Raw genomic sequence first — 24,489 nt, 5'->3', positions numbered from 1 at the left:
CTTGTCCTAGTGATTGGTGGGGTCCCAGCCAAGGGCGTAATGATCGCGGTCGTAGAGGGTGCAACCATGACCGAAGGTGGAGGAGTGCCTGCTGACCCCAGCGAATACTCCAGCGTCCAAGAATGCTCAGAGCTGAAGAGTATTGCAGCGCAGGGACCCTCCAGCACACTGACTGCCATACACGACATCAGCCAATCAGAGACCGACTGTCAGCTGATATCGGCGTGCCAGGCATTGGCATCGCATGGAAGTGACACCATAGCAGGTACAGAAGAGAAGAGCACACGGAATGTCAAGCGAGTGGAGGAAGGTGAGAAGAATGATATATATTATTTTTTTGTTGTTTTTTTTTTTTTTATGGTGAGGCAGAACGAGGAACATATACACCAGAAAGGAGCCCATAATGGGGGACATATATACTAAGATGTGAGACATATGTACCAGAAAGGGGCCCAGGATGGGGGACATATTACCATGAAGGGGCCCAGGAAGGTAGACATATATACTAAGAAAGTGGACATGTACACCAGGATGGGCATCAGGATAGACTGGCATATATACCTGGAAGGGGCCAAGGATGGGGGACATTACTGTATAATGGGGGAGGGGGAGTAACACATATCTCTTTATAGGATTTAGAACCCTACAGGGGCCCATACATTTGGCCAACATGCAGGGGTGGCACAGGTCCAAATTTTGCACAGGGGCCCATTGGACTCTAGTTACGCCATAGGCGTCCAAGCTCTAAGAACTCCAACAAAGAAAAATTGTGATATGACTCTTTGACAGAGCTCTCAGTAACTGCTGTAAAGAACATAGTAGTAGAAAAGTGTTACACATAACATGAGAAGTAGACTCACCAAAACCTTGACTAATGCACTAGCAGCAGACCTCCATTGATAAAAACTGGGGCAGCACAGGTGCATTCCACTGATAAAAACAACCAGCCACCCACCCAAACAATGGAGGGGTTGGCTGCCTAGTGGAAAAATGCACAAAAATAAGGCTTGCATAAGATGTAAGTCACACTCCAATACCCCATTTAATGTATTTATTGTATGCATCATCTTTTTTGCACTTTTTAGCATTTTTGCAGGATGAAGCTAGGCCTCTTTATGTTGGCTTGGTTTTCTGTGTGATGTATATATATATATATATATATATATATGGGTGTGATCAATAGGCTGTTCAGGCACTTTGCATCACACTTATCTGCAGCGTCGGACTGGCCCACCGGAGAACCGGAGGATTCTCCGGTGGGCCCTGGCATCTGGTGGGCTCTGGCACCTGCAGGCATACAGGGCCAGCAGTTGCCTAGGGCCCCCGCTGCTCCAGGGGCCCCCAGCCAGTGGTGTGTCGCACACCATGCAGCTGCTATGGGGGCCCCTGCCAGCGGAGCAGCAGCAGGTGTCAGGAGGCAGGAGCCCCTGTCCCCGCTGCTAAAGAGAGATGAATATTCACCGCGAAGCAGTGAATATCATTTCACAGTCTCCACCCCCCAGAGGCCCCGCCCCCAGCCCAGTAAGCCGCTCTGCATCAGGGCCGGCGCCGCCCTCAGTCCTCTCTGCTCCTGGCTCACAGCCAGTGCGCGATGACGTCACTACATCGCGCACCCGCTGTGTGTCTGGCAGAGGGGGCAGCTCCTGACACTGAAGCCGGGATCAGCGTGGGAGCGAGGAGGAGAGGTGAGTATTGTGTTTTGTTTTGTTTTTTATATCTCTCTCTCGCTCTCTCTATCTGTCTCTATCTATCTATATCTCTATATATCTCTCTCTCTAGCTCTCTTATATCTATCTATCTTTCTATCTCTATCTATTATCTATATCTATCTATTTCTATATCTATCTCTATCTATCGCTCTATCTTTATATCTATCTTTCTATCTCTACATCTATAATAATAATAATAATAATAATAATTTTTATTTATATAGCGCCAACATATTCCGCAGCACTTTACAATTAAGCGGGGACATGTACAGACAATAAATTCAATACAAGTTAAGACAATTCAAACAGTGACATTAGGAGTGAGGTCCCTGCTCGCAAGCTTACAATCTACAAGGAAATGGGGGGACATAGTAGGTGAAAAATGCTTGTTAATCTATCTCTATCTATCTATCTCTATATCTTTCTATATATATCTCTATATCTATCTATTATGTCTATCTATCTATCTCTATATCTATTTACTCTATCTCTATATCTATTATCGCTATATCTATTTCTCTCTATATCTCTCTATATCTATCTATCTCTATCTCTATATCTATCTCTCTGTATATCTATCTATCTTTCTATCTCTATATCTATCTCTATATCTATCTATCTTTATCTATTTATCTCTATCTATCTATCGCTCTATCTCTATATCTATCTTTCTATCTCTACATCTATCTCTATCTATCTTTCTATCTATCTCTATATCTATCTATATCTATATTTATCTATTATGTCTATCTATCTAGCTATCTCTATTATCTATATCTACCTATCTCTATATCTTTCTATCTTACTCTATCTCTATATCTATCTGTTATCTCTATATTTATTACACAGGTCAACGAAAAAAATTTTTTTTTCTGGTGTCCAAAATATTTTAATGAATTTGGGGTATTTTTGGGGTGCTGATTCTGAATATGTCATCAGTTTTGCCAGATTGGCTCAAGTTTTTGAGATTTTTGGTATCTTATTTATAGCACTTGTTGGTAAATGCGACGCATCATCTCATTAATTTCTTTGGATTAGTACTTGAACTGAGCAGTTCTCAATATAGTTTTGTGTTAATTAGTGTTCTAAAAGTTTGTTCATAGCTTGATTTTTGCACTAACTTTATGTTGTTGTCTGTTTTCCAGTGAAAAGCATGAACTCATCATGAAGAAGTTGTCTTAACGATCCAGACTCATTCTGTTACATTTGTGGTGAATATACACTGCCAAAACATAGAAGAAACATAACACACTTCGTAAAAAAAGTGTATTTTGCCTATTTTGGGGTTATGCTTGGGGACCAAGACAAGTTTTGGGCACCACACATAGTGTGCAAAGCATGTATCGAATTATTACGAAAATGGAGCAAAGGACAAAGAAAAAGCTTCAAATTTGGTGTTCCAATGGTGTGGAGAGAGCCAAAAAATCATCATGATGACTGTTATTTCTGTGCAGTGCAAGTGCAAGGATTCAATAAGCATAAGAAACGAAAATGGGAGTAACATGGAATCTGCAAGAAGGCCTGTCCCTCATTGTGAAGATGTGCCTGTACCTGTGTTTACCATAAATAACAGTCATCATGATGATTTTTTGGCTCTCTCCACACCATTGGAACACCAAATTTGAAGCTTTTTCTTTGTCCTTTGCTCCATTTTCGTAATAATTCGATACATGCTTTGCACACTATGTGTGGTGCCCAAAACTTGTCTTGGTCCCCAAGCATAACCCCAAAATAGGCAAAATACACTTTTTTTACGAAGTCTGTTATGTTTCTTCTATGTTTTGGCAGTGTATATTCACCACAAATGTAACAGAATGAGTCTGGATCGTTAAGACAACTTCTTCATGATGAGTTCATGCTTTTCACTGGAAAACAGACAACAACATAAAGTTAGTGCAAAAATCAAGCTATGAACAAACTTTTAGAACACTAATTAACACAAAACTATATTGAGAACTGCTCAGTTCAAGTACTAATCCAAAGAAATTAATGAGATGATGCGTCGCATTTACCAACAAGTGCTATAAATAAGATACCAAAAATCTCAAAAACTTGAGCCAATCTGGCAAAACTGATGACATATTCAGAATCAGCACCCCAAAAATACCCTAAATTCGATGAAATATCTTTGGCACCAAAAATGCTGTTGACCAGTGTTATCTATCTTTATCTATCTATCTATCTCTATCTATTATCTATATCTATATCTATCTCTCTATCTATTTATCGATCTCTGTATCTATCTCTCTCCATATCTATCTCTCTCTCTATCTACCGCTCTATCTATCTTTATATCTATATCTATCTATATCTATATCTATCTATCTCTATATCTATCTATTATCTCTATATCTATCTACCTATCTCTATATCTATCTCTATATCTATATCTGTTTCTCTCTATATCTCTCTCTATAGCTATCTATATATTATCTCTATATCTATCTATCTCTATATCTATCTGTTATCTCTATATCTATCTGTTATCTCTATATCCATATATATCTATCTCTATCTATATATCTCTATCTATCTTTCTATCTAACACTATATCTCTATATCTATCTCTATATCTCATTATCTATCTATCTCTCTCTATCTCTCTCTCTTTATCTATCTATCTATTGATCTATCCATCTATCTCTATCTCTATATCTATCTATTATATCTATCTATTATCTATATCTATCTATCCATCTATCTATCTATCTCTATCTATCTCTATATCTCTCTATATCTTTCTAACTCTATATCTATCTATCTCTATACATATCTCTATATCTAGCTATTATCTCTATATCTATCTCTATATCTATCTTTCTATATCTATCTGTCTCTATATCTATCTATCTCTATATCTATTATCTCTATATCTATCTATATATATATATATCTATATCTATTTTTATTTATAGCCATCTATCTATATATATTTATCTATATATCTATCTATATATGTCTATATTATTATTATTATTATTATATCTGTATATCTCTATCTATTATCTATCTCTATCTATATATCTATCTCTATATCTTTCTATCTATAGCTATCTATCTCTATATCTATCTATCCATTATCTATTTTCTATCTATCTCTATATCTATCTACCTATCGATCTATCTATCTATATTTCTTTCTATATCTATCTTTATATCTATCTCTATCTATCTCTATGAATCTTTCTATCTATATCTATCCATTATCTACTTTCTATCCATTATCTACTATCTATCTCTATATCTATTTCTACATCTATCTTTCTATCTATATCTATCTAACTCTATATCTATATATCTATATAGCATTATACCCTATGAGGGGGTGCATTATTCCCTTTGAGGGGGGCAGCATTATACCCTATGAGGGGGCAGCATTATACCCTATGAGGAGGCAGCATTATACCCTATGAGGAGGCAGCATTATACCCTATGAGGGGGTGCATTATTCCCTATGAGGGGGGCAGCATTATACCCTATGAGGAGGCAGCATTATACCCTATGAGGAGGCAGCATTATACCCTATGAGGAGGCAGCATTATTCCCTATGAGGGGGTGCATTATTCCCTATGAGGGGGGAAGTATTATACCCTATGAGGGGGGCAGTATTATACCCTATGAGGGGGGCAGTATTATACCCTATGAGGGGGCAGCATTATACCCTATGAGGGGGGCAGTATTATACCCTATGAGGGGAGCAGTATTATACCCTATGAGGGGGGCAGTATTATACCCTATGAGGAGGGCAGCATTATTCCCTATGAGGGGGTGCATTATTCCCTATGAGGGGGGCAGTATTATACCCTATGAGGGGGGCAGTATTATACCCTATGAGGGGGGCAGCATTATACCCTATGAGGGGGGCAGTATTATACCCTATGAGGGGGCAGCATTATACCCTATGAGGGGGGCAGCATTATACCCTATGAGGGGGGCAGCATTATACCCTATGAGGGGGCAGCATTATACCCTATGAGGGGGTGCATTATACCCTATGAGGGGGGCAGTATTATACCCTATGAGGGGAGCAGTATTATACCCTATGAGGGGGGCAGTATTATACCCTATGAGGAGGGCAGCATTATTCCCTATGAGGGGGTGCATTATTCCCTATGAGGGGGGCAGTATTATACCCTATGAGGGGGGCAGTATTATACCCTATGAGGGGGGCAGTATTATACCCTATGAGGGGGCAGCATTATACCCTATGAGGGGGGCAGTATTATACCCTATGAGGGGGCAGCATTATACCCTATGAGGGGGGCAGCATTATACCCTATGAGGGGGGCAGTATTATACCCTATGAGGGGGCAGCATTATACCCTATGAGGGGGTGCATTATACCCTATGAGGGGGGCAGTATTATACCCTATGAGGGGAGCAGTATTATACCCTATGAGGGGGGCAGTATTATACCCTATGAGGGGGGCAGTATTATACCCTATGAGGGGGCAGCATTATACCCTATGAGGGGGTGCATTATACCCTATGAGGGGGGCAGTATTATACCCTATGAGGGGGGCAGTATTATACCCTATGAGGGGGCAGTATTATACCCTATGAGGGGGCATTATTATACCCTATGAGGGGGTGCATTATACCCTATGAGGGGGGCAGTATTATACCCTATGAGGGGGGCAGTATTATACCCTATGAGGGGGGCAGTATTATACCCTATGAGGGGGGGCAGTATTATACCCTATGAGGGGGGGCAGTATTATTCCCTATGAGGGGGGCAGTATTATACCCTATGAGGGGGGCAGTATTATATTCTATGAGATGGCTGCATTATACTATGTGAGGGGGCTGCTTTATATTCTATGAGGGGGCTACCCCAACTCCTGCTACATAATTAAGACATGTACAACCTTATACCCGGATATTGGCGTGTTTTACCGCATAATTGGTGGTCTGGTATTTAACTCTATGCAGCTACATAGTGGGCCCCAAGAATGATTTTCTCTGGTGGGCCCAAGGTGTTCCAGTCCGACGCTGCTTATCTGTAATAGCCACAAAACCCCCAGTAACTGAATCAGCGTTCAAGCGAACGGCTATGGCGCTTCCAGTAAAACAAACAGAGCTCCAACTAGTAGCACCGGACCACCAGTACCAGCTACCCGGCCATGTATCTTGTGATATTCCCGGCTTCATTTCACACTGATGAGATAACCCCTATGTGACCCCTGTGAGGAGAGACTGGTGCACAGAAACTGAGTCTGATAGGAGCAGACATTGCAATCCCTGCTTAGCTGCACTGCCTTGGCAACCTGGAAGAGGAAGAGTAGCGGAAGGGGCAGCGCTGATTAGCTGAGCAAGAAGGGCAGAGGAGACAGTACCAGAGGACATGAGGGTTGTCAGCCATTACTCAGAGGAGACAGCAGGTATCCAGAAAGAGCACAGTATGCGGACTGATAGCTCTGCTGCTCCATGTGAGAGGACAGAGAGCCTCGGAGCTGCACCACAACTACAGACCAGCCAGGTTCCCCACCTTCTGGCTTCCCATCAAGGAGAAGAACTCTGCATTGCATCCTTAAGCAACTGACTCCTGAAGTTCCAGATTGGAACCCTGTGTGACTGCAGAACTGCCACATCAAGGATTGAGTATCTTGCTGGGACTTGTGGTTCCACTGGGGTCAATTGTATAAGATATATATACAAGAGAGCATTTCTGGGACTTGTGGTTAAACACACTTGGCGTTATAAAAGAATAGCCGTGGAGGAGATCTTGGTCCTTATGTGCACCAATGTACTCTGCCAGCGCGCCATCTCCCACGGCAATAGGGCCCCAACATTGAACTGTGTTGTTTCCATTGCTGCAACCATTTATAGTTTAATTAGTATTAGGAGTGTACTTGTTGCGATTTAAAGGGGAAGCATCATCCCTAACATTTAGGTTAACTGCAAAGCCCAATATTGTATTTGCACATGTAGATTGTGTAATACTATTTGTTTTATTGTTACTTGCTATTCCCCTTACCATATTCACAATTTATCCGCTGTATGAATAAACCTGTTAATTGTTCCAACTCATCTTTTGTGACTGTATATGGAGTGTGAACATGGGTTTACTGAGTCGACCCCTGGCAGAAGAGGAAGACCCTCCTGCATTACACTACATCTCCCAGCAAAATTCAGGTGGAGGCACTGCGCCATATTGAGGTGAGAACTAACAAACACCCTTCCCACAGAGGCGGCTTAAAGGGGTGTTAAAGTGGATGCACTGCAGAGATCGATCAAGACAGGTACAGCCATTATGGAAATGTTAACTGAAGCACAAGTGTCCATATTGTGTGGAGAGATGAACTTCACAGCAGAACCCAGCTTTGTAGTATGTGGTGAACTCACTGATGCATCTGATGAAGAGGTGCTACAGAGCGTTAACTGACTGCTCTAGAAGATGCTTTTCAGTCCCCAGAGGATGCCACAGATCTCCTTTATAAACTCTGCACCACTTATCAGGTATATAGTGAGATGTCAGATTACCTCTATCGACTGGATAAACTGGTGCATGGAATGCTATCCGAGGGCGGACTTAATCCTGGACAAGTTGATCAGTGTTGTTGGGATCAAGTGCTACAAGCTCTGACTCATGATTCCATAGATCAACACTGAGGTGTTGTGATTAAGATCAGATTCCCTGGTCCTTCCATCAGCTACTTAAGCAAGTGTGTCAAGAGTAAGTCATCCTAGCAGCAAGAGAACAGGTGACCAAGCGAGTGGCTGCTGTTACTGTAAATCCCAAGCCAAGCCAGCGAGAGGGAGAAATTCTGAAGGTCATTGAGAAGCAAACGGAACAGATTGCCCAACTCATAAGTGCCCAGGCTATGGAGGTAGAGTGTCTAAAGCAAATCGTTGAGTGAACTTTCAAAAACCAACAACAACCTTTGAAATTGATGAGTGATGACTATAGTCGGGTAGAAGAGACAAAATCAGATGAGTTTTTTGTGGCAGTGCCAATCATGTGGCTCGCCAGTGCCCAAAGAGATGGAGTTGGAAGAAATCTTCGAAACCCCCCCATCCTCAGAAAAGGCAGATGGGGAAGGGGGCCAGTAGAGTTTCATACTAGTCCCCAGCAAACATAAAGGTGTACTCTACAAGTCCATCGAACATTACTCATTCAAGTCAACTTCCTAAAGGTCTCGTGGGACCAGCACCACATGTACCAGCCTGTATCAATGGCCAGCCTTGCACTGTGTTGCTGGATAGTGGATCTCAAGTTTTGAGAAATGTTATAAAAAATACGTGTCGGACGTACCCCTGCAACCTCTAACTGGACTCATGGTCTGGGAACTGAGTGAAAGCAGTTACCTCTACAAAGGATATATATCAGTTACGCTACGATTTGCAGAGACTATCACTGGGGTGGAGAGAGAGAGTTACAAATCATAGCCTTAGTTTGTCCAGAAGCGGACAAAGACCAGGGAACATTACCTGTTATAGTGGGGATGATACTGAGGCTCAGTTGTGTCGAGAAGTTGTAGGCAATAGATATTCGCAGACTCTCACAGTTCATCCTGTATGTCTGGCTGCTCATGAGAAGATAGAGAAAGAGGAAAGGAGTGAACTATGTCCTGAACATTTTGACCCCTGCTCTGAAGGTAGTGACTTGAAGAGGGAGGAAAAGCAGTCCGTGATAAGTGGTATGATGAAGCATGCCGGGGCCTTATCAGTGGGAGATTGGGATCTGGGCTCCATAAAAGGAGTGGAGCACCACATCCGGCTGACTAATGAAAAGCCATTTCGAGAGAGATCCTGAAGGTTGGCTCCTGCAGATAAGGAGGACACCAGACAGCAATTATTGGGCTTACTGGTCACTGGAGTCATCATAGAGTCCAATAGCCCATTGTGGTTGCTCAGAAGAAAAAGGGGGCTATCAGGAAGAGTGTGGATTATCGCACTGTGAACAAGTACACAATACCCGATCAGTATACTGTGTCTAGAATTGATAAAGCCTTAGATTCCCTGCAGTGCAGCCAGTGGTTTTCCGTGTTAGATGTCAGGAGTGGATACTACTAGATACCCATGACAAAGGAGGATCAAGAGAAGACAACTTTCATTTGTCCTATTGAGTTCTACCAATTTCGGGGGATGCCTCAGGGAGTGACGGGTGCCCCAGTTACCTTCCAGAGGTGCATGGATGAAGTGATGGTGGGCATGAACTTTTGTGAGGTTCTGGTCTACCAGATGATCTGATTGTATTTGGGTACACTTTGGAAGAGCACAACCAAATGTTATTCAAGGTGTTGGATCGGTTGGATCGACTAGAAGAAGCTTGACTAAAATGATCCCTTTACATGTGCCAGTTTTGCCAAAAGGCTGTGAAGTATGTAGAACATATTGTCATCCGGGAAGGGATCTCTACAGACCTGGCCAAAGTAGAAGCAAATAGGGGGAGCTCAGATCTTTTTCTAGGATTCTGCAGGTACTTCTGAAGATTTGTGCCATAGTGTTCCAAGATATTAATGCCTTTAGCTCTAACCAAGGATATCCCCTCCACGTGGAACAGCTCTCTCTAAGAAGCCTGCAACAAAGACCTACTTCAGGGTAAATGAGCCCTTCAGAGAGAGATGGACACCAGCATTTGATGAGGCCTGCTTGACACAGGCACCAGCAGCTGAATACTGAAGCTCCAGGTTGGAACCCTGTGTGACTGCAGACCTGCCACATCAAGGAGTGAGTAGCTTGCTGGGACTTGTGGTTCAACTGAGAACAATTATATAAGAGCTATTTATAAGGGAGAATTGCTGGGACTTGTGGTTCAATACACTTGGAGTTATAGTAGAACCATCCGTGGAGGGGATCTTGTTACTATGGCATTACATGCACCAAAGGACTCTTCCAGCACGCCATCACCCACGGCAATTGGGCCTCAACATTGAACTGTGTTGTTTCCATTGATGCAGACATTTATAGTTTAATCAGTATTAGTTAGGAGTGTTCTTGTTGTGGTTTTAAAGGCGAAGTGTCATCCCTAACATTCAGGTCAACTGCAAAGCCCTTTATTGCATTTGTACTTGTAGTTGTTTTATTGTTACTTGCTATTTCCCTTACCATATTCACCATTTATCTGCTTTATAAATAAACCTGTTATTTGTTCTAGCCTCATCTGATGTGAGTGTATTCAGAGAGTGATCAGGAGTTTTCCGAGTCGATACCTGGCAGAAGAGTAAGACCCTCCTGCATCCCACTACAGCTCACAGCAATGCGCCACATTGAGGTGAGAACTACTCGACACCCTGCCCAGGGAGGCAGTTTTAAGGGGTGTTACACCTGTAAACTATTATCCTATAAGGGATAGCTTGGCCATCCCCCGCTGGGCCAATGGCATAATAATAATAATAATAATAATAATAATAATGTTTTATTGCACCCCCCTCACTCTGACTCTTGATACATAGCGATGCACGTGGCTCTGCCTCTCAGACGTTGTGTCCCGTAGGTGCTCCTTTCTTCTTTACTCCCTTCCCTTTGTCAGTTTCTATTTCTTTCCTAGTCTTTTTTTTGTTATGGGCTGGGTCAGAGAGGAGGAGGTTTGGATATGCTTTGGTGGAGTCAGACTCATCTTGGGAAGGTTTTCATGGGGTCTCTGCAGACTCACGGCCAGATATTATGGGATTACTATTTAGGTGACTAATTTCCATTGATAAACAACCTCCATGTTACATAGAACAGGAAACATGAACTATTCCTGTATCCCCGATGGAACGAATGTATCAGATCTGGAAAAAAAAAGGAAGATGGAGCCTCAAAACAGGTGTACGGGGGTGGAGACCTCCCTATTCCCCTGAAGGATGTTTTCTCGCTGACAGTTCTCCCAATTACTGGCTCTGCAGAAGTGAGGAACGTCCATGGGGTAACATTATGAAAGGATAAACCGTTTTGTTAGCGGGTAGGAGGACGCGTCATCTGTGTCCTGCTCCTGGGCACATTAATGTTTAATAGGTGATTTACCGCAGGTTGGGGCCCAGTATACGGCGCAGGCAGATTTATAGGGACACAGCTCATAAGGATGAGGGCAATGCTTGAGATCAATCCAGAGGATGACAGCTCAAAGGGGCGCCGTCATAATGGCCACAGCTCTGCATGGAGAGAAAGAGAGAAAAAGGAAGGTAGGAAGGAAGAAAGGAAAGAGAGGAGGAGAGAGAGAATAAAGAGCTATAGGGAGAACGTTAGAAAGGGAGGCAGGAAGGAAAGAAGGAAGAACGAAAGAAATGGAAGGAAGGAATATAGAAAGAAGAAAAAGAGAGAGAGAAAAGGAACAGAGATGGAGAGAAAAATAATGAGAATGAGAGAGAAAGAAAAAGGAAGGAAGAGAAAGAGAGGGGAAAGAGGAAGAAGGAGAGAAAGATAGAAGGAAAGTAGGAAAAAAAGAATGAAAGAAAGGTGATCCTATTGTGGGGGCATTCAGGTGAGGGATAATTCTAAATGGGGTAGTGGCCTAACCGGCGGTTGCAGACAGGTCATCCTTAGATGAGAAGCCCCACAATTCAGAGTCTGACCACAGAATAGCTTCCGTTGGAAAGATGCAAGCACATGGGTTCAGGCAGGAGCGGGTAGACATTTTGGCCAGCAGCCTATCAGTCATCAATCAGAGATTGTGGCACTTGTTACATTTCTTCTACTGTTAAAGAGACTGTATCCTGCAGCAGTGAGTGCCCTCTAGTGGTGGCTGCAGCCAGGCAGAATTTTATCGTTTTATTATGTGTGTGTAGGGGGTATGGAGGTCTGTATCAGAAAAGCTGTGATGGAAAAAAAAAAGATGCAAAATCAAAGATCCATCAGTTGTAATCATTTAATGGACAAAAAAAAGACCCAAAATTAACCCCTTAATGAACTATGACATGCATTTTCATCACAGGTTGCGAAGGGCTGTATGAAGAGGACTTCTTACCAGGCAGATGACGACCATCTTACATAACCACCACCTGCCTGAAGCCAAGAGCTTGATTTGATCGCTGCAGTTTAATCATTTCGATCTGACTGAAGTCAATCACTGATCGTGACTTGATCTCGGTGCGTTATCATTGCAGATGGGGGCTTGGTGAAGGCCGCTGTGGCTGCCATCTTAGTCCTCACCCTATGGCCATGAATTACACTATATACGGCAATGCTCAAATAATAACCGCTTCACGTCCCCTGAGGGGACTGACAAAATTTGTTTTTTAAATTGAAAATGTATAAAAATGTAAATCACCTCGTTTTCTCCTTTCAAAAATAAAGAAATTGCAAGTTCAGGTACTGAAAGTCGTTCTGCAAAAAAAAAAAAAAACAAGCTCTCATATGCTATGATGATGGAAAAATAAAAAAGCTACAGCTCTTGGAACAAGGGGAGGAAAAAAAAAAGCAAACTAACAAAAATGAAAAATATCCGGGTACTTAAAGGGTTAAGCAGGATATAATCTTTAGTGTCAAATGGTCACTGTTATCTGCCAATTTCTGACCCTCTAAAAAGCAATGCGCAGTGCCAACCACTAGGTGTCTCCCTTCCGTCTCACTTGTTGTTCACTGCCTGTTGTAAAGAGTTATCTGTCATTAGCAGCAGAGACACCAAAACGGATAACAAGAAGAGTGTCATGGAGTGGACTGGGTTTATGCCCTGCCTTTGCAGGGTTAATGGTTGTAGCCTCCCTTTGGATCTGGGAGGGTTTTTTATACCCACACTGAACCTGGATTCTCTGTCGGTTATACTCTGGTCTTCGACTGAGTTCTGACCCCCGTGTATCTGTGGATACAGTTTGCTGGTGTTTGTGTTGCCTGTGTTTGACCAGGTCCGATCACGTTCCTGCTTTGGCTATCTGATTCTGTACCCTCAGTTTATCTCCTGGTTTGACTCTTGGCTCTGTCTCTGACCTTCCGTCTGTTTACTCCCTCTCTATACTGCGCCGCTCTCTCCGGTTGTGACCACAGCCTATCACTGACTCTGTCCCTAGCGTGCCCCTTCGGCATCTCATACCCCTCCGTTTGCACCCGTGTGTTCCCGCACCCCGTTCTGCACTCTCCGTCGACGCTTTGCTCCTCGGGGGCGGCTCTGGGGTTAGACTCCGTCCCCTCTCCGGCCACTCCTCCGGCGGTAACGTGCTCCAGGTCCTGTACCTGTTGCACGACGCGTCTCTGTAGTTTGCACCACCTATCTCTACACTCCAAGCTATTCCGTCCCTGCTCAGGACACGCGCACGGACGCACCGTGACAAAGAGGTTCTCTGTACAGCAAGTGTGGGGGCTCCTGAGCTCTCTGCTCCTGGTTTCCTGTCTGTCAAATTAAATAAATGAATACTAAAGAGGAGGATGTCCAGTTCAGGGCAGGTAAACCATTGGACAAACTCCTAAACAGTGCATGTTGGGAAGTCAATAAGAGGAAGTTTCAGCACCTATAGTGCTGACTGAATGCTGATGAAAAAAAACGCCTGCTCAAAAAAAGTGGAAGACAAGTTACAGAGCAAGGTAACCGGGTCCTACATGACTGGTATATGCACCACAGGCAATTTTGCTAATTTTTTTGCCAGAGAGACTGATGGAAACATCTAGAATTGTGGCTGAATCACAGCACGGAATGTGAATGAACATCCCGTCAAGATGCGTCATCCCTCACGGTACGGTGTGTGGCATCAGACGCGCTTGCTCTGTCCCACGCTGGAGACCTGTCTGTCTCTATAGCTGGTCTGCCTCCTCCTGTGCGAGCGGCCGCTGAGTGACAGCACGGCTCCTTCCCTGCTAATTCCCATACAAAGTCTCCATCCTTTCAGAGTCCGCGTCCTCAGCAGCGATAGATCACCAGGAGTCCATGCTGTGAGGCAATTTAGCATCATTCAGGCGCTGAATAACTACGGAAAATGCGGAAAAAAAACTCTAAGTATTTCTAAAGCCGAGGATAAATGGCACCGATACGCCAGTGACTCATGTCTCCACTATGATGGAAGCGCTGCAAAACTGCCCCATTATCACCCCATGGAAGTGCCCATCTGCAGGGGGCTAATGCATATTTAACCCCTTCCCACCTTGTCTTATTTTCTCCCCTTCTTCCAAGAATCATAACATTTTTTTTTTTTTTTTTTTTCCCCGTTGTGTACAGTACTTCATCATTAGTGCCGTATAAGCCGCAGCTGTGAATTTCAATGCTTGTTTTACCGTACGATCTATTGTAAAATGCAAAAATTATATATATGTATATACTGTATATATAATATATATTAAGTGCACTAAAAAGTTGGAAAAAAATCAATTCCACCGTTTTTTATTTGCGGTATTTTCACGGCATTCACTGTGTAGTAAAACTGTCTCGATAACATGCAGTTTGGTACCAAACTTGTATACTTATTTTGTATTTTTTAATGTAAATGTTAAAGATAAATTTGGAAATTTGTAAAAAAAACACAAGAAAAACTTAAAAAAATAGATTGTAGCACCATTTTCTATGATCCGTAAAGTTGTAGGTTGTTTTTAGACGTTTTCATTGGTCCCCACTTTGGGGTACATAAGACATTGTGATAACTTTTTATTGCATTTTGCATCCGGAAAATCTGTTTTCTCTTTACGGCATGATCTATACAGATTCATTCATCTGATAGTTTCATAGATCGGACTTTTACAGACACGCGGATATGACAAAGGCTTATTCTTTATATTTAGATGGGAAAATGGGGATGATTCAAATTTCTTACATTGCTTTTTTTTAACTTACTTTTTAGTCCCATTAGGGGACTTGATCCTGCGATCATTTGATCTGTTGATCTATAAACTAATATACTGCAGTATATTGTCAAAAAGATGTCAAAATATATTGTCAGATATTGTCAAAATGAAGCCCAACCACAGGCCAAGCTTCATGGGAGGAGGACTACGATATGGTGACCTTCTGCAGGTCTCAAGCGACCATGACATCCCATGGGCACCCTGCTATGTCCCAATAGGAGCTGGTGCATGCAATTGGACTATTTAAATGCCTCTGTCAGTGATCGATGGAAGTATTTAATTAGTTAAATACCAGCCATCTGAGCTTGCTCCGGTCACTGCTGTTAGAAGTGCCGGCTGGATAATTCAGATGACATCTGCCAGATATACTGCTAGCTCAGCTCCTGCTCCTGCTCTATACATGGGGATACTATATAGGAAGTACTATTACCTCCTACATTGGGAAGGGGTTAAATGGGATCTCATCTTTAGTCAAATGACATATGGAGGCGATGGAAGGATGACCTCTATTGGAGCCCTGCTCTATTATGAAGGGGTGACTCTTGTTTTTGCGGAAGGGGTGCACATCTTTTTTATAGACCAAAGTCAACATTGTCATTTTAAACTACTTCCAAGGGCCACTTGGAAGTTGAAGAAGGTTGAAGATGTCATTGGACAGATAATGGTAATAGGGCTCATGGAGGACAGGTAATGGTACTAGGGCTCATGGAGGACAGGTAATGGTAGTAGGGCTCATGGAGGACAGGTAATGGTACTAGGGCTCATTGAGGAAAGGTAATGGTAGTAGGGCTCATGGAGGAAAGGTAACGGTAGTAGGGCTCATGGAGGAAAGGTAATGGTAGTAGGGCTCATGGAGGAAAGGTAATGGTAGTAGGGCTCATGGAGGAAAGGTAACGGTAGTAGGGCTCATGGAGGAAAGGTAACGGTAGTAGGGTTCATGGAGGAAAGGTAACGGTAGTAGGGCTCATGGAGGAAAGGTAATGGTACTAGGGCTCATGGAGGAAAGGTAATGGTAGTAGGGCTCATGGAGGACAGGTAATGGTAGTAGGGCTCATGGAGGAAAGGTAACAGTAGTAGGTCTCATGGAGGAAAGGTAACGGTAGTAGGGCTCATGGAGGGAACGTAACGGTAGTAAGGCTCATGGAGGACAGGTAATGGTAGTAGGGCTTATGGAGGACAGGTAATGGTAGTAAGGCTCATGGAGGACAGGTAATGGTAGTAAGGCTCATGGAGGACAGGTAATGGTAGTAGGGTTCATGGAGGACAGGTAATGGTACTAGGGCTCATGGAGGACAGGTAATGGTAGTAGGGTTCATGGAGGACAGGTAATGGTACTAGGGCTCATGGAGGACAGGTAATGGTAGTAGGGCTCATGGAGTGCAGGTAATGGTAGTAAGGCTCATGGAGGACAGGTAATGGTAGTAGGGTTCATGGGGGACAGGTAATGGTAGTAGGGCTCATGGGGGACAGGTAATGGTAGTAGGGCTCATGGGGGACAGGTAATGGTAGTAGGGTTCATGGGGGACAGGTAATGGTAGTAGGGTTCATGGGGGACAGGTAATGGTAGTAGGGCTCATGGGGGACAGGTAATGGTAGTAGGGCTCATGGGGGACAGGTAATGGTAGTAGGGTTCATGGGGGACAGGTAATGGTAGTAGCGTGTCCTTGATGGTACTGTGTTACATTTCCCCGCTTTAATGGTGATTAGAAGACTGGCTATAGGAGAAGACTTATAGGGGCTGCAATTTGAGCTGGACCTGCGCCCTCTTTATCCTTGGGGTCCTGACGGTCAGATCCCACCAATGAGTAGCAGACATTTACAACAAAACATTACTTTCTGTTATGGGAATAACCCTTTAAATGGTATTCCTAATATTAAGAAGTACAAACTAATTTTTTTTATCAGGGCGCATCCAAACTTTTCTACAGACGGCAGCTGGATAATGGCAGCCCCAGGACTTTTGCATTCTTCGAGCCTCCCCATGCGCAGTGTCAGAGGTCTATTGCTGAAGTGGAGCTTAGAGTTACAGAATCTTCAAAGTCAATGTTCGAGAATGATGAAACTTGAAAAAAAAGCTTCATCTGTCGTTTGTCAAAACTCATCGTAAACACACGTATATCATGATACATTATGGATTGCGTTACACAGGACAGCAGGCGAACCAGAGCACACAGGACTGAAATAGTCGCTGTCGGTGCAACAAACTTTGCATAGATCAGTGATACAAGCAAATAAAACAAACTGTGTAATATGCTTCTTTCTCTACTTTGAGCCACTTTTCCTCCTCTGCCTCCTGATTTCATTATTCACTCTGAAAGACTGATAAAATCCGTTAAAATATGACAAACTGACAGATCAATGAGGGATTAGATTACAGCTGCCTAATGAAGTCTATGGAATGGGCAGAAGGAAAGTGAAAGAGAAGAACAGAGACAGATATGTAGCTCTCCGGGAACTGTTTTTATCTTCTTCCACTGCTGGATTCACAGCTACACTGCTCAGTACTTCTGTTTATTGTTCTCCATGCTGCTGCTGCTGCTTCTGAATGTGGTCTACATAGAGACAAGTGAGCAGGATTCCTTTATGTCTGTGTGTGCTGTATATAGGAGACATTATATCAGGTAGTCTACACCCAGGAGCTCAGAGACAACTGGAAATCAGAGTTAGGAGAGGGGAAAACTGGTGAAAATGCAGGATACAAGTCATATAATGACCAGAAATGATGCTACCCCCCCCATGTACACACATACAGAGGACAGATGTTTCTGGGAAGTTACCTAAAACGACAGGCACCTTTAAAGTTCCCAACCTGCCTAATACATGGGGATACAGAGTCAAGGTTAAGGGCAACAGGAGCTGATCTGGACAGTAGGTCCTGTGTAGCCCCTTATCTAGAGCTCCACCACACATAAGGTAAGGTTTAGGCTGGAGATATATCATATATGGCTATAGGTGGCACGAGTGGGCTCAGTTTAAGTAGCGATTTTGGATTGATATACACCTTGTTTAAAGAACACATTCAGCTCTGCCACATCTGTCTCTATGAAGAACAGTAATAATTACCGTGGATATTGCCGAGTAGAAGGAAAACGTCATTTCAAGGGCACATTAAGAAGGATGGCACACCGGGCGCCAGCCATTATGTACCATTCATACAAAGCTTTTAAGGCTTTGTTAGGTTTCAGGAATCATCACTGGCAGGATAATGTGCGATTCCCAAGACGAATCATCCTCCTGACGTGTTTATATATACATAGGTGCATTAGTGTCTGGCTGTGAAGAGTCTGCAGCCACATAATGGACCCATGCATCCGATGGAAACACGCCATATATGTCAGTGTATCCTCCGGCGGGGCAGCCGGGGCCGGGACAACATGGGCCAGGGCGGAGCGCCAACAAAGCACTTTACCACCGGCTGAGGCATCAAACTGGATCTTGGCCCTTTATGAAATAAAACCTGGTCTGACATAGTTCTTTGATTTCTAGTTCCATAGTTAATGGAGAGAGGAGGCTTCTAAGGCCGCGTTCACACGGTCAGTATCTGGAAGCCAAAACCAATAGTGGGTGATAAATACAGAAGTGGTGACGGGTTTCTCTTATACTTTTCCTCTGATTGTCCCGCTCCTGGTTTTGGCTTACAAATACTGATGGAAAATACTGAACGTGTGAACGTGGCCTTAACCCCTTCCAGCTGCAGCCAAGCTTTCACTTTTGTTATTTAGTTTTTCCCTCCTGTACGTTCAAGAGCCATAATAACATTTTTATTTTTTTCCACCTTTACAGCCTTATGAAGTCTTGTTTTTTACCTGACGAGTTGTATTTTTGGAGTGACTTTAAAAAAAATTCATAACTTTGTAAAAAAAACAAAACAAAAAACTTTTTACTTGTGTCGCCATTTTCTGCCCTAACATTTTTATTGATACCATTTTGGGGGACGTATGACATTTTCATTTGGATTGCGTTCTCATTGCATTTATTTATTTTTTATTGGAGGGGAGATTTACAGCAGGAATTAACCCTAAAGGTTAGAAAAGGTATCTTTTGATAGACTTTTTTCAGGCATGGAGATACCAAATGTGTTTTGTCTTTTTTTTTTTAATTTTTTTTTTTTACTTCTTTATTTTTTATTATTGAGGGTGATTCAAACTTTTATTTGTTTTTAGAAATGTTTCAATATTGTAGAACAACTTTTTTTATTACATTTTTTATTTGGTTCCCCTACAAACCGAGAACACCTGAATTGATGCCACACCAGGATCGCGTCACTTAAATCTCCTGGTCAGAAATTGGAATTTTTCCAATAAGAGCGCCACCATCATCCATAGGTTGTGTCAGGTATTACAACTGACAACCATTGGTCTTGTTGGTCGTTACATAGAAAACAATGTGGCAAAGTGATTATTCATTCAGAAGAAACAAAGCAGACAGAAGAAACAGACTATCAGTAATGGAAACAGTCAACAAGTCCACTGAAAGCAGTGGAAGACAAAGTGGTTGGCAGAGGACGTCACATCTACAAGTCATATATGAAGGAGAAAACAGAGTAATCCTAACACAGTACTTCCACACTGTATGTCAGACGGGCTGCTAAATAATAAAAATGTCCTGGACAACCCCTTTAAGTGCATCTGTATCCTAGTCATATGCCACCACTTTATGTGTTAGGCTGGTTTCATATTAGCGCTTTTGTGCGCAGCGCATCGTGCGCACCCGTGCGCACTGCGCACCTATGTTTAACATGATGTGCGCATGGTCTTGCGCACACTTACGTTTTCGTGCGCATGCGTTTTTTTGTCTATCACGCCAGACACAACATGTTGCATTTTTTGTTCCGCCCTGTCTCGTCAAAAAAACGGAATGCGCAAAAACAACACATTGAAGTCTATGGGAACGCATGCGTGCGCATGGTCTTGCGCACGAATGCGTTTTTTTGCGCATGCGTTTTCGAGGTAAACAAGTCTAGAATGTTCTCTAGACAATGGAAAAAATGTCACACCTGAAAACGCATGTGCATAAAAAATGCAAATGCATGCAAAAACGCATGTAAAACGCAAGCAACGCTGCGTTTTTTTGCCGCATCAGCGTGCGCATGACGCTAAAAAAACGCGCGTTTGTTTTGCATTTTTCTTTGCATTTTTTATGCGCCCGATGCGCTGCGCAAAAAAACGCTAATGTGAAACTAGCCTTAGGAATACCCCTTTAAAGCTTCCACCAGGCTCTGGACTAAATAAGCAAATCACTGACTTCTCACAGCTGAGGTCTGCTACTACTGCATGGTGTCCAGGTGCAGGGAGACCAGGCTTGGGCAAAGCTGAAAGTGCAAGCAAGGCGACCTACGAACCTGGATCAGTTACACCAGTTTTGTCAGTTGGAATGCGCCCAAATTCCGACCAACTATCGTGAGAAGCTTGTGGAAGGAAACCCCTAACGTCTAACCCAAATCATTCAGGTTAAGAGCAATGGTAACAAATACTAATGAAATGGATGGAAAGTGTTGACTTTGCAGTAAGTAATAAAAATGCCTTAAAACATTCTCTCTCTCATTATTCTGGCATTTAGCAGAATAATTATGGTAATATTAATTGACCTAAAACAGGAAACGTTTATTCTGATTTCATGTCAGATATTGAGAAAAACCTGCAGATGTGTCTTTTTATATAGTGGATGGAAACTTCTGGTTTCAACTATATATATACTGTGTGTGTGTATATATATATACACTCACTGGCCACTTTATTAGGTACACCTGTCCAACTGTGTGTTAAGACTTAATTTCTAATCAGCCAATCACATGGCGGCAACTCAGTGCATTTAGGCATGTAGACATGGTCAAGACAATCTCCTGCAGTTCAAACCGAGCATCAGTATGGGGAAGAAAGGTGATTTGAGTGCCTTTGAACGTGGCAAGATTGTTGGTGCCAGAAGGGCTGGTCTGAGTATTTCAGAAACTGCTGATCTACTGGGATTTTCACGCACAACCATCTCTAGGGTTTACAGAGAATGGTCCGAAAAAGAAAAAAAATCCAGTGAGCGGCAGTTCTGTGGCCGGAAATGCCATGTTGATGCCAGAGGTCAGAGGAGAATGGGCAGACTGGTTCGAGCTGATAGAAAGGCAACAGTGACTCAAATTGCCACCCGTTACAACCAAGGTAGGCAGAAGAGCATCTCTGAACGCACAGTGCGTCGAACTTTGAGGCAGATGGGCTACAGCAGCAGAAGACCACACTGGGTACCACTCCTCTCAGCTAAGAACAGGCATCTGATGGCTACTTTCAGCAGGATAATGCGCCATGTCATAAAGCTCGAATCATCTCAGATTGGTTTCTTGAACATGACAATGAGTTCACTGTACTCAAATGGCCTCCTCAGTCACCAGATCTCAATCCAATAGAGCATCTTTGGGATGTGGTGGAACGGGAGATTCGCATCAGGGATGTGCAGCCGACAAATCTGCGCCAACTGTGTGATGCCATCATGTCAATATGGTCCAAAATCTCTGAGGAATGCTTCCAGCACCTTGTTGAATCTCTGCCACGAAGAATTGAGGCAGTTCTGAAGGCAAAAGGGGGTCCAACCCCTTACTAGCATGGTGTACCTAATAAAGTGGCCAGTGAGTGTATATGTGTCTAAAGGGGGGCTATATGGGGGCTCATATTGTATATAGGGGGCTGTATTTGGACTCATGCTGTATATAAGGAGGCTATGGATATATGAGGCTCATACTCTATAAAGGGAGGCTGTGGTGTGGACTCATACTGTATATAAGGAGGCTATGTGGGGCTCATATTGTATATAGGGGCTATGTGTGGATTCATACTGTGTATAGGAGGCTATGTGGGGCTTATACTCTACATAAGAAGGCCATGTGGGGCTCATATTGTATATAGGGGGCTGTGCGTGGACTTAACTGTATATGGGGAGGATATGTGGGTCTTGTACTCTACATAAGGGGTTGTGTGTGGGGGGGTCATACTGTATATAGGTAGGCTATGTGGGGCTCATACTGTATATAGGCAGGGCTGTGTGTGGACTTATACAGTATATAAGGCGGCTATGTGGGGCTCATACTGTATATAGGGGCTGTGTGTGAAGTTATACTGTATACAAGGAGGCTATATGGGGCTCATAATTTATATAAAGGGCTGTGGGTGGACTCATACTGTATATAAGGAGGCTATGTGGGGCTTATACTCTATAAAGGGGGCTGTGTGGACTTATATTGTATAATGAGGCTACGTGGGGCTCATATTGTATATAGGGGCTGTGTGTGGACTTATACTGCATATAAGGAGGCCTTGTGGGGCTCATACTGTAAATAGGGGGCTGTGTATGGACTTAACTGTATAGTCTGTAGTCCAAGCTGCTCTGCACAGAGGACTTTATGTTTGGGATATAATTCCTCAGTTATCTGGTTGTTGCCGGATTATGAATCAGGAGGTTCTGGATGAACATACCTTCTGATGCAGTGTATGGCATGGCAGGGGTACAGATAAAATATAAGACACTTTTCAGTAACCGATGTTGCATCTATGAGGAGTAGCTCTGTAATGTATGTGATTGCTATAGTAAAAAGCTAATACTGTGTATTTTCTTCTTCTAGTCATTAAATCTAAGAAACATTTGACTCTTCCTCTAGAAAAATGGTGAAGTCACAGAGATGCAACCTAGAGGATAATTATAACACTTGCTGGAATGTAATTGTGGGCAAAGGTTGCAGTAACCCTGGGTGCAGCTCCTGTCCTGCAGCATTGCCAGGCAGCACTTTTATATACTTGTATGATTAACATGGCTGAGGAAAGCCCTAGGTCACATTTTTATTGCATGAAGAAAATCAAATCTTCACCTGCTATTTCTCTTACTACACCTTCATAAAGCGCTGAGCTTCTTCCAACACAGAGCTCCAATCCCCTGCATTGGGCTAAATGATATAATTCTGTCTGCCTGCATCCACCACTAGAGGGAGCACAAAGCATATCCTGTTATTAGCACCTTTCACTAGTTTGAGCATATTAAATGGGCCACATCAAGGAATAGTTGCCATAGAGCTGAATAAAACGTAGTTTTTAATTTCTCCATTGTGGAGATATTAGCTTAAGTTTAGATTCTAATTTGTGCTTTTTCCACTGCCTGACATTGACCAATCATAAGCAAGAAGCATCATGCAGGGAAAGAAAAAAAGAACATCCCAAGAGATAAGCTTAGAGTCGACTTTCTCTTATAAGACATGTAATGACACACAGCCCTGCTTTCCTCACTGTTCTTTGCACCTACTGTGCAGAGTACAACAGAGCTGAGTTTCATTACAAACACTTCCAGTTTTCATCTCATGGCAGGCAGTGTGGGGGAGTTAGAGTAGAGCAGATGTAGGGGGTGAAGTAAGACGTCCCCTTTAAGTTCCCCCTTTAAGAAGTCTTATGTATATATGCTATTATTTGATGTGAACAATGCTAGCGGTACTGCTACACGAGTATGTGTATTACCGCCCGTCTTAGGCTACTTTCACACTTGCGTTTTTTTGCGCTGCGCACCGTGCGCATTGCAAACACACATAAAAAACGCATCATGCGTTTTTGTGCGTTTTGCGCTTGTTCTTTAAAAAAAGCATGCGTTTTTTCGCTGACGTGCGCATTAACATGCGCACATCAGCGCACCCATAGACTATAATGGGTGGTTGGGTGCAAAAAAAAATGCATTGCGTGCGCATGCGTTTTTTTGGGGCAAGTCGGACGCTCAAAAAATGCAACAGAGTGCATTTTGTGCGCCCGACCGCACACTACAAAAAAAAGCATGCGCGTACAAACGCATGTCTATGTGCACCCATAAGAATAGGAAAAAAAAATGCATGCGTTTTTTTGTGCGAAAAAACAGCGCAAAAAACAGCAAGTGTGAAACCAGCCTTATTGGTACTGCCACGTTATATATGTGTTACCATGTTGTCGAGACTGTAACACATTTTAATATATTGTAACAACCCTGCTGGCATCACTGCATGGCCTCCCATCCCCCGCACACCAACTTGCTTTCTGCTTCAAGCCATGTTGTGAATTCTGTCTGTTGCCAGCTCTGTGCCTCTGCTCTCCATGTTTCCAGA

The 24,489-nt window shown here is 43.0% G+C and overlaps 1 protein-coding gene and 1 long non-coding RNA gene across 2 annotated transcripts in view; one reads left to right on the top strand and one right to left on the bottom strand.

The window, feature by feature from the left end:
- PCP4 (Purkinje cell protein 4) overlaps positions 1–24,489 on the bottom strand; it is a 97,014-nt gene that overhangs the window by 51,417 nt on the left and 21,108 nt on the right. The gene's annotated exons all lie outside the window — the stretch shown is intronic.
- Positions 10,713–12,940, top strand: LOC141097533 (uncharacterized). The gene is made up of 2 exons (XR_012233990.1): positions 10,713–10,926; positions 12,568–12,940. It is a non-coding gene; the product is annotated as an uncharacterized lncRNA (long non-coding RNA).

The sequence above is a fragment of the Dendrobates tinctorius genome, unplaced genomic scaffold (assembly GCF_039654945.1).
Source record: "Dendrobates tinctorius isolate UK_male_01 unplaced genomic scaffold, ASM3965494v1 ptg000084l, whole genome shotgun sequence".
Taxonomy (NCBI): domain Eukaryota; kingdom Metazoa; phylum Chordata; class Amphibia; order Anura; family Dendrobatidae; genus Dendrobates; species Dendrobates tinctorius.
This window is presented reverse-complemented; position numbering and strand designations above follow the sequence as displayed.